At 37.9% G+C, this 8,894-nt stretch overlaps 1 pseudogene; it reads left to right on the top strand.

Moving 5' to 3' along the window:
- The first annotated feature begins 1,399 nt into the window (after window positions 1–1,399).
- On the top strand, window positions 1,400–2,005 carry LOC117718008 (large ribosomal subunit protein eL24 pseudogene; annotated as a pseudogene).
- Window positions 2,006–8,894: the final 6,889 nt, after the last annotated feature.

The following is an 8,894-nucleotide window of genomic DNA, read 5'->3' as shown; positions in this document are numbered from 1 at the left end:
TAAATATACCTCTCAGCCATCATTAGAAAGCATCTTATTTACAGTGTTCAGTGCTTCATACAGGCTTGTGTTTAGCTGTAAATTAGATATCTATATCACACTTTTTCCCCTTCAATACTCAGAAATTGGTATGGCAAGAATGTAAGAACAAGAGGCCAGGGAGGTCTGATGCGAAACAATCTCTTCTGGATGTGTTTTGCTTATGAACATGCACACAGCAGCTGTGGTTCCCTACACAACATCAAGCCAGCTAACATTCCAGCATGGATGGAAGGGTACTCACAAGATGCCACCCCTCCTTGCCTCTGTAGATATTGTCAGGTGATGGCACCTGGTAGTATGACAGTTTCCTTCAGGAGTTGGATTCCTGGTGGACCGTCAGAGCTCCAATGCATGGCCTTAAATCCTTGTGCTTAAAGGGACAGTATTAACTGGACTCAGCGAGTTTTTAAAAAGAGAGAAAGAAAACAAGATGCTGAGAAGAGCCATGGAAAGGGTGTATCCAGCTGGCGATGGACAGATGTTGGGCTGGATATGATCCAAATAGACTGTATGTGTGTAAAATTCTTACACAACAAATTATAATTATTATGTTAAAAAGAACTCTTAGTACTTTTTAAAAAAGATTTATTTATTTACTTGAGTACACTATAGCTATCTTCAGGCAAATCAGAAGATGGCATCAGATCCCACTGCAGATGGCATCAGATCCCACTACAGATGGTTACGAGCCACCATGTGGTTGCTGGGAATTGAACTCAGGACCTCTGGAAGAGCAGCTACGGCTCTTAACCACTGAGCCATCTCTCCAGCCCCTTAGCTTTACTTTTAAATTAGTAACTCAAGTAGCTTTGAATAACTCTTCCTGTTTCAATAGGAGAGGGCCATTCATGTATATTTTATTACACAGGGACTCAAAATCAGTAGAATATATTTGTCTTAGTTAGGGTTTCCTTTGCTATGAAGATATGCCATGACCAAGGCAACTTTTGTAAAGGATAATACTTAATTGGGGCTGGCTTACAGTTTCAGAGGTTTGGTTCATTATCATCATAGCAGGAAGCATGCCAACATCCAGGCAGACACGGTGATGGAGAAGGAGCTGAGAGTTCTGTATTTTGATCCCACGGCAGCCAGGAGAGACTGTCCTCCAGAGCTAGAAGAGGTGCCTCAAAGCCCACCTCTACAGTGAAATACTTCCTCCAACAAGGCCACACCTACTCCAACAAGGCCATGCACCCTAATAGTGCTACTCCCTGGGCCAAGCATCTTCAAACCACTACAATATCTAAGGACATTTCAGGGTTTAAACCTCTATGATTCTTTCTTCACAAAAACAATCTTTGACTAGATCTCCGATAATAGATATAAATATATCATTAAAAATTCTACCCTTACCATGAAGGTCAAACTGTGCTGTTTCAGTGGGTCCATGATCTACCCCAGATAGGGGAGGCTGACCACCAGGAAGGTTTTCCAGTATGTTAATGCAAACTGTGAACTCACATTTCTAAAGGAATTTTCAGATATAAGTAGGTCTGTCTTCTACAGAAGAAACCACCAAAAAAAAAAAAAAAAAAAAAAAAAAAAGAAAGTCCATAGAAATTCAAAAGAAAAGAAACCGCCAAGCAGTCAAATTCTAGCAGGAAACAAATCACTGGGCATTTCTTGGTGATATAAAGGTTGAGAGATCAGAAACCAGAAGTTAGGAAAACTCACTGGCAGCAGTCTATCAGGGCTGCCAAGGAAGAAGATGGGGAGAGGAAGGGAAAAAAAGGGGAGAAGAGAGAGAGGAAGGGAGGGGAAGGGAGGGAAGGGAGGGGAGGAGAGGGGAGAAGAGCAGAGGGGAGGAAAGAGAAGGTAAGCTAGGCAAGACAAAACAAGACTAGACAAGCAGGCATCAAAGAAGATAGCAATGACTGCTGCCTAGAGCCCCACAAAGGCAGCACCTAAACAAAACATTGTAAAGCCTGTAAAGATCTCTGCTCCCAGTGGAAAATGCTAACTTTGTAGATCAGCATTTTAAAGAAATATCCATCTCTAACTCTAAAACCAGAAAAAAAAATTCTAGGGAAATACACCCAGCACCTAGTACGCAGAATGTTATTTTAAGATTTATTTATTTATTATTTATACAGCATTCTGCCTACATGCATGCCTGCGGGCCAGAAGAGGGCATCAGATCCCATTACAGATGGTTGTGAGCCACCATGTGGTTGCTGGGAATTGAACTCAGGACCTCTGAAAGAGCAGTCAGTGCTCTTAACCACTGAGCCATCTCTCCAGCCCCAGAATGTTATTTTAATAACCAGTAAAGATAAGCACCAATAATTTAGAAGACACCCAACACTAGTAATCCCAGCACTCAGGAAGCTGAAGCAGGGGAATTTTGTTCCTACACAAAAGGATAAAGCCCAAGTCTCTGGAAACGAGCAGAGAATTATAGATTTAAGGGGGTATTTTTTTTTTTTTTTACAAATAATAACTCTGCTGATAATCATGCTTCTAAACTGTGGGGAATTCATATTTTGTCTTCAGCAGAATTATCCCTGGATTATGTTCAGTAAGTACCCATGGCTCAATGTTTTATAAGTAAGTCCTCATAAATATGCAGTCAAAATTAGCCAAGCTGAACATCATCTTATCTGGCTTTGCTTTGTGCTCTTTCATAAATGTGCTGTTTCTTTGGATTTACATAACATACTCTAGGATGGTTTGCCTATATTTATTTGAACTGTCACAGGAAGTTGAACATTAAAGAAAGTGCAAATCAATGTACGTTTTCTCTGTAAAGGAAGGTGGACAGGAGACATATGTTCTTCTTTGCTACTTAAAGATGCTTTACAAAGAGAGACAGAAGAATATTCAAGCTAAGTTCCTGAAAGTCTGAAGGCTCTATGTGCTCACTGATTAGATAGATCAGGATTTATTTGTTTCTGGGTATGGTTCCTGGGTCTGTAAAATAGGGATGGAGTCTACTAGATGATAGTAGATGACTCACGTTAAGTGGTAAGAATTCAAAGATCTGTTAACAAACACCAAAAGGTTTAGGAAGTGGCACACATAAATTACTCTTCACCCACATGTGCTGAGGAATGACTTAGCTGCAGAAAATAGCTAGGCTCTTCTTTTGAGACTCAGACTTCTCTGATACCAAGCAGCTGGGTGGATAGGCAGATGCATCTGGCTGCAGAGGAACACGAAGTTGGGTATAATTTAGGAAGCAGTGTTTCACTGAGAGATAATTTGGGGGTTTTCACTCTCACATTCTTGTGGACCATGGACACTGCTAATTGCATTTTCCATGGGACTTGTTTTTTTTTTTTTTTTTTTCTTTTTTTTATACCATGGTCTTTCTTTCCGATTAAGATCAGAGCGAATACATACACATGGAAAATTATAAGTGAATGCCATTTTGTGAAGTTTTTCTTTTCTTCTTTTATTGGTTATTTTATTTATTTACACTTCTTTTGTCTATTTACGTTTGTTGTTGTTTGTTTGCTATTTATTTATTTTTCCCAATATGCTTTAATACCATTTTAATTGCATGCATGTATTAAGGTCAGTTCTAGGTTGAGGAACTAGCAATACAATAGATGCAAATAGTTAAGGAACAAGCAAGACAAGAATCACAAATAGTCAAAGAACAAGCAAGGCAATAAACTAAGTCCCGTGATCATTCCTGTAGTTACTGTTTCTAAAGGGTTATCAGGATGACTTAAATGTCTGAGTCTACTTTCCTGTCCTAGCTCAAAGTCATTTTCATGCCTGAAGCCTACTTCTTTGTTCTAGCCTAAGATTTAGATTCCTGCCTGAAATTACTTCTTTGTTCTAGGCTAATGTCAGATTCCTGCCTGAAGCCCAATTCCTTGTCCTTGGTCAATGTCAGACTCCTGCCAAGCAGCCCATTTCTTTGTTATTTCTTATGAGCCATTTCTTGCTGTCCACAGCCATCAACCTTCTAATATGTCTTTCAGTTTTGGCTTATCACAATAGCCATGCTAAGCTTTTGATCCATTTCCCTCTTTTGTTCAGGTGAAATTCTGTAGAAAACATGTCAGATCGTAGTCGAAACCTATGAAAAAAAAAAAAACCAACAACAACAACAGCAGCAGCAATAAAAATACCAACAGCTTCTAGCTACCTTCATGATAAATCAGGAAGGTCTCAGCGTCACTTTCACAGGGTTTGGCCTAGCCTTGTCCTCTGATTCTCAGTTCCTGCTCTTCTACTGCCTCAACACCACTCTGCCCCAGCCCACAAAAATATACTTCTCTAGAACATTAACTGTTACATCATTTGTTTAATGAGAAAATAATACTTCAAGGAGGCAATGCCGGTCTTCAAGAGAAGTTGGGTGTCTTCCCTAAGGGTCTTTGTGTACTCAAGAGTGGAGCAGAGCTCAACACAGGCCCATACCTTCATGCTGTCTCTTCTTTCCCATGCTGCCCACAGAGAAATCACACTTTCTTTTCCTTACACATGCAGGCCCTTCATTCTAGAATGTTCTTTTCATGCCACCATTTGAAAATATCCTGTTTTTTTGTTTGTTTTTCTTTCCATCAAAGTGTTACTTTCTTTTCTAATTAAAAAAAGTCATTTTTAAAATTTTGTGTTCATGTGTGAGTGTAAGCATGCACATGTGGAGGTCGCAGGACAAGCTCACATGTTATGTTGGTGCTCATATTTCCCTGTTTGGAGCAAGGATCTTTGTTTGTCACCATATTTCATAGGCTGGCTGATCCACAAACTTCTGGGTTTCTCTTGTGACTAGCACCTATTTTGAACACAGATCCTCATGACTGAATGGCATTTATCTGTATCTATTCTTTGCTTGTTTGCTTCTCTGTTTCTGTCATAAACACCATGAACAGAGCAACTGGATAAAGAAGAGGCTGCATTTCTCAAGGTTTTTACCTTACAGCTTACAGGCCATCGTGAGAAGACAGGGCAAGAGTTCAAGGTTTAAGGTTCAATTCCTGGAAGCAGAGGCCATGAAGTAGTGTTGCTCACTGTCTTGTTCTTATTTCTCAGCTTGCCTCTTTTATACCATCAGCAACCACCTACAAAGGGATGGTGTTACCCGCAGTGGGCTGGACCCCCACACATCAATCACTAACCCAAAATATGTCCCATAGCCATGTCCACAGGGGAACTGATAGAGGCATTTTCTCAGCTGACATTCCCTCTTCCCTGGTAACTTGAGTTTGTGTCAAGTGAGCAAAAACTAACCACCAGATCCATCAACTTCCAATACTTCTGCTAGTGAAATTAATAATGTCTTTTAATTATAGTAGAAATACTTTCTACTATATGTGTATGCCTGAGACTCCTCTAGAACTGCAAATACACCCCCTGACACTTGGTGCCATGCCTCAGATGTCCTAGGTGCTCTCTAATGTCTCTTAGAATGAATAAATATGCCATTCTAATTCTTCTACTTCATCTTCTGATGCTCATTTTGGAAATTAGATTTTACAGAAAAGTATCAAATCCAACCAGTAAATAGTCCATAGTCCTGGAAGCTGGCACTGAAAGAACTTTCAAAGGAGCACAGCTCAGACTTCAAAAATAACTAATTTGGGCTCAGAAACATTATACCACTCATAACAAAATGAATTACTTCTAAAATAAACTGCAAACATTTTTGTGTAAATGACTAAATTATTCTCCCAAATGAGATTGTGCTTAAAAATAGACATCTTGTCCTCCTATGTTTCTACAGCAGCAGTGGCTACCAAGCTTGAAGTAACATAAGTCTCCATATTCTGTGGGTATGGGGCAGTTTGTTTCCCTGAGTGGTCCTTAGGTACGGAGATGACTGAGTGGGCTTCAAATAATCGTCACATTTTTCAGTTCAGGTCTCAAGGATAACAGCCATAAAGGCATCAGCAAAGAGCCCAACTTATGACTTTTGAGAGATGCATCATTGTAGTCACACAGTGAGACTCCCAGGCTGGATTAAACACAAAAGTTTCCATTAGGAAGAAAGCAAGTGTTTCAACGTCTATCACAAGAGTGGGGCCCTATTTCTACAGAAATGGAGGTTGTTTTTAAATAAGATAAATTAAAACATGATCTGGGTGGCAAGTGGCTTTGTATCTGTGAACCAAGCACTACTACTTTTGGTAGTGAATGTGAACGACTTGGCTTTGCAAGTCACTACTCTCTAGGCTGCTCCTCTCATAGTCTTTCCTATGTGCCATAAACTTCCCACCTCTCAATTCATTTTAGGACCAGGATACTATTATTAGTGTGCCTTGTCTTAGCTACACATTTTCACGTGAATCTAAAACATCTTCACTGCCGAGATTAATGGAAAAGATTCTGTGACAGCTTTCACTTCAAGCTGAAAAGCCCTGTCTTGTCCTATGAAACCTCCATTGTACATTCTTCCAGGTGTAGCTCCATTATTTTCCGCACCCCCAATGTACCGCTGTCCAGTTCTGATAAATGTCTTCTCTGTACTAACATGGTGGCTGGTCAAGCAAGTACTTGTATTCACTGAATGAATGGCTGAAGAACAAATTTGTTTGGGTTTGGTTTTTTGCTTGTTTGCTTTTTGCAATAAAACACAATTATCTACACGCGGCTATTTTCTTCTGAAAATACCTGATAATAAAAGACAATCAGTGTTTCTAGTAAAATCAGGAGCAAGACAAAGATGTGGACTCTCTCTATTCATGTTCACTATAGTGCTTGAAGTCTTAGCTAAGCCAATCAGACAAGTATAGGGATAAAGGGATACAAATAAGAAAAGAAGCCAAAGAATTCTTATATGCAAATGATACTTTTTTATATAAAAATTATTTCAAAGACCATATTAGAAAACTCTACAACTGATAAATACATTCTGCAAAATATCAACACACAAATGAACACATAAAAATCAAAAGCCTTCCGAAAAACAAATGACAAGCATATGAAGAAAGAAACGAGGGAAACAATTCCATTCAAATATTTTGAGAGACAGGGACATGAACAGAGAGAGTAGACATCTTGTCATGTTCCTGATTTTGGTGAAAACACTGATATTTTTCCACTTGGCCTTAAAAATACTAAATTAATAAAATAACTTGAAATAATTTTAAGGAAAGAAAAAAATTGAAATAATTTTAAGGAAAGAAAAATTATGTAACAAAAACTTTAATAATCAAAGAAATTGAAAAAATTACAGAAGATGGAAAGACCACCCATGGTCATGGATTGGTAGGATTCATATTCTGAAAATGAATTTTGCCATTCTGCCAAAAGCAATTTACAGATTTAATTTAATCCCTCTCAAATTCCAATGCAATTCTTCACAGAAACTGAAAAAAAATCTTGAATTGTTTTTATTAAAAAAAGAAGACTCCAAAGACCACAGAGAACACATTTTTTGAAACACACACACACACACAAAATCCCAGGGTGGTTAAAAATTCTGAACAATGAAAGAACAGCTGGAGGTATCACTATTCATGATTTTACTTACTGTAGAGCGATAACAAAACCAGCAGGAAACTGGCTAAAAAACAGACTCATTTGTGAATCAAATAGAACTACAGACCTGGATATAAATTCATACATGTAGTGTCCCCTGATTCTTGACAATGGGTACAAAGATACAGAGGAAACACATCGTCATTCAATGGCACTGGTCCAACTGGATAGCTCCCTATAAAAGAGTGAAACTAGAACATAATCTTTCCCACTGCACAGTACTCATCTCCAACTACATCAAGGAAGGACTTCAACAGAAGACCCAATACCCTGGGTCTGAAAGAGGAAACAAGAGAAGATTGATCTTATAGCCTTATCCTGGTGACAGCTCAGGTCAAAGAAGAAATCGAAATATAAATTTTTTAAAATCCTGGAACTAAATTAAACCTTTGGGACTTATTAAAATTAGTAGTCTTGCAAGGAAAATTTAGAGTGCATATTATTAACATTAGAAAGAACACAAATTAATGATTTAATGTTGTGACTCAAATCATTTGGAAAATCAAGAACAAACCAAATCCAAATCCATTAGATGACAAGAAAATATAAAAATCAAAGCCCCAATTAACTGAATAAAGTAAAAGAAAATGATACAAAAAATGGTACTAAGAGCTTATTATTGGAGAGGAAAAATATAAGAGACACAGGCCATTGGCCCAGCTGACCAAAGGAAAGAAAGAGGACACAAATTAAAAGAATCAGAGACAATTAGAAAAATATTATAATAGAAACCAAAAAAAAAAAAAAATTCACAGTATTGGAAGGGAATATTTTAAAACCTACACTCCATTAAGCTGGACATGCTAAAAGAAATGGGCAAATTTGTAAATTCAGCCATGCCACCAAGATTAAACCAAGAAAGCAGTAACTTAAGTAGATCTATAATAAATAAAGATATTGAAATGGCAAAAGAAAAATCCTCCCTCTCCCTGCAAAAAATTCCAGTTCCAGTCCAATTCATAGCAGGATTCTACCAAACTTTTAAAGAAGTTTTATAGTCAATCTTTTTTAAACTATTAAAGAAATGGAAACAGAGTATGACCAAACTCCTTTTAAGAAGCCCTTATCACACTCATACCAAAACAACACACACACACACACACACACACACACACACAAAACTACCACCACCACCACCAATAACAACAACAACAACCTGTAGTCCAATATTCTGAAGAATATTGCTTTAAAAAATCTTTAATAAAATACTTGCAAACCAAATATTGCCAACATTAGAAATACTATTCACCATGTCCAAGTTGGCTTTTTCCTAGAAACACAGAGTTTGTTCAGTATGTGTAAGTCAATAAATATAAATCACATTGATGAACTTAGAGGCAAAACTGGCAAGGCCATCACAACAGTTGCAGAGACTGACTTCAATGAAATGCAACATGCCTTCAAGATAAAAG

This window comes from Arvicanthis niloticus, chromosome 12 (genome assembly GCF_011762505.2).
Source record: "Arvicanthis niloticus isolate mArvNil1 chromosome 12, mArvNil1.pat.X, whole genome shotgun sequence".
Lineage (NCBI taxonomy): Eukaryota > Metazoa > Chordata > Mammalia > Rodentia > Muridae > Arvicanthis > Arvicanthis niloticus.
The sequence above is the reverse complement of the archived record's forward strand: the minus strand, read 5'-3'. Positions and strand labels throughout refer to the sequence as shown.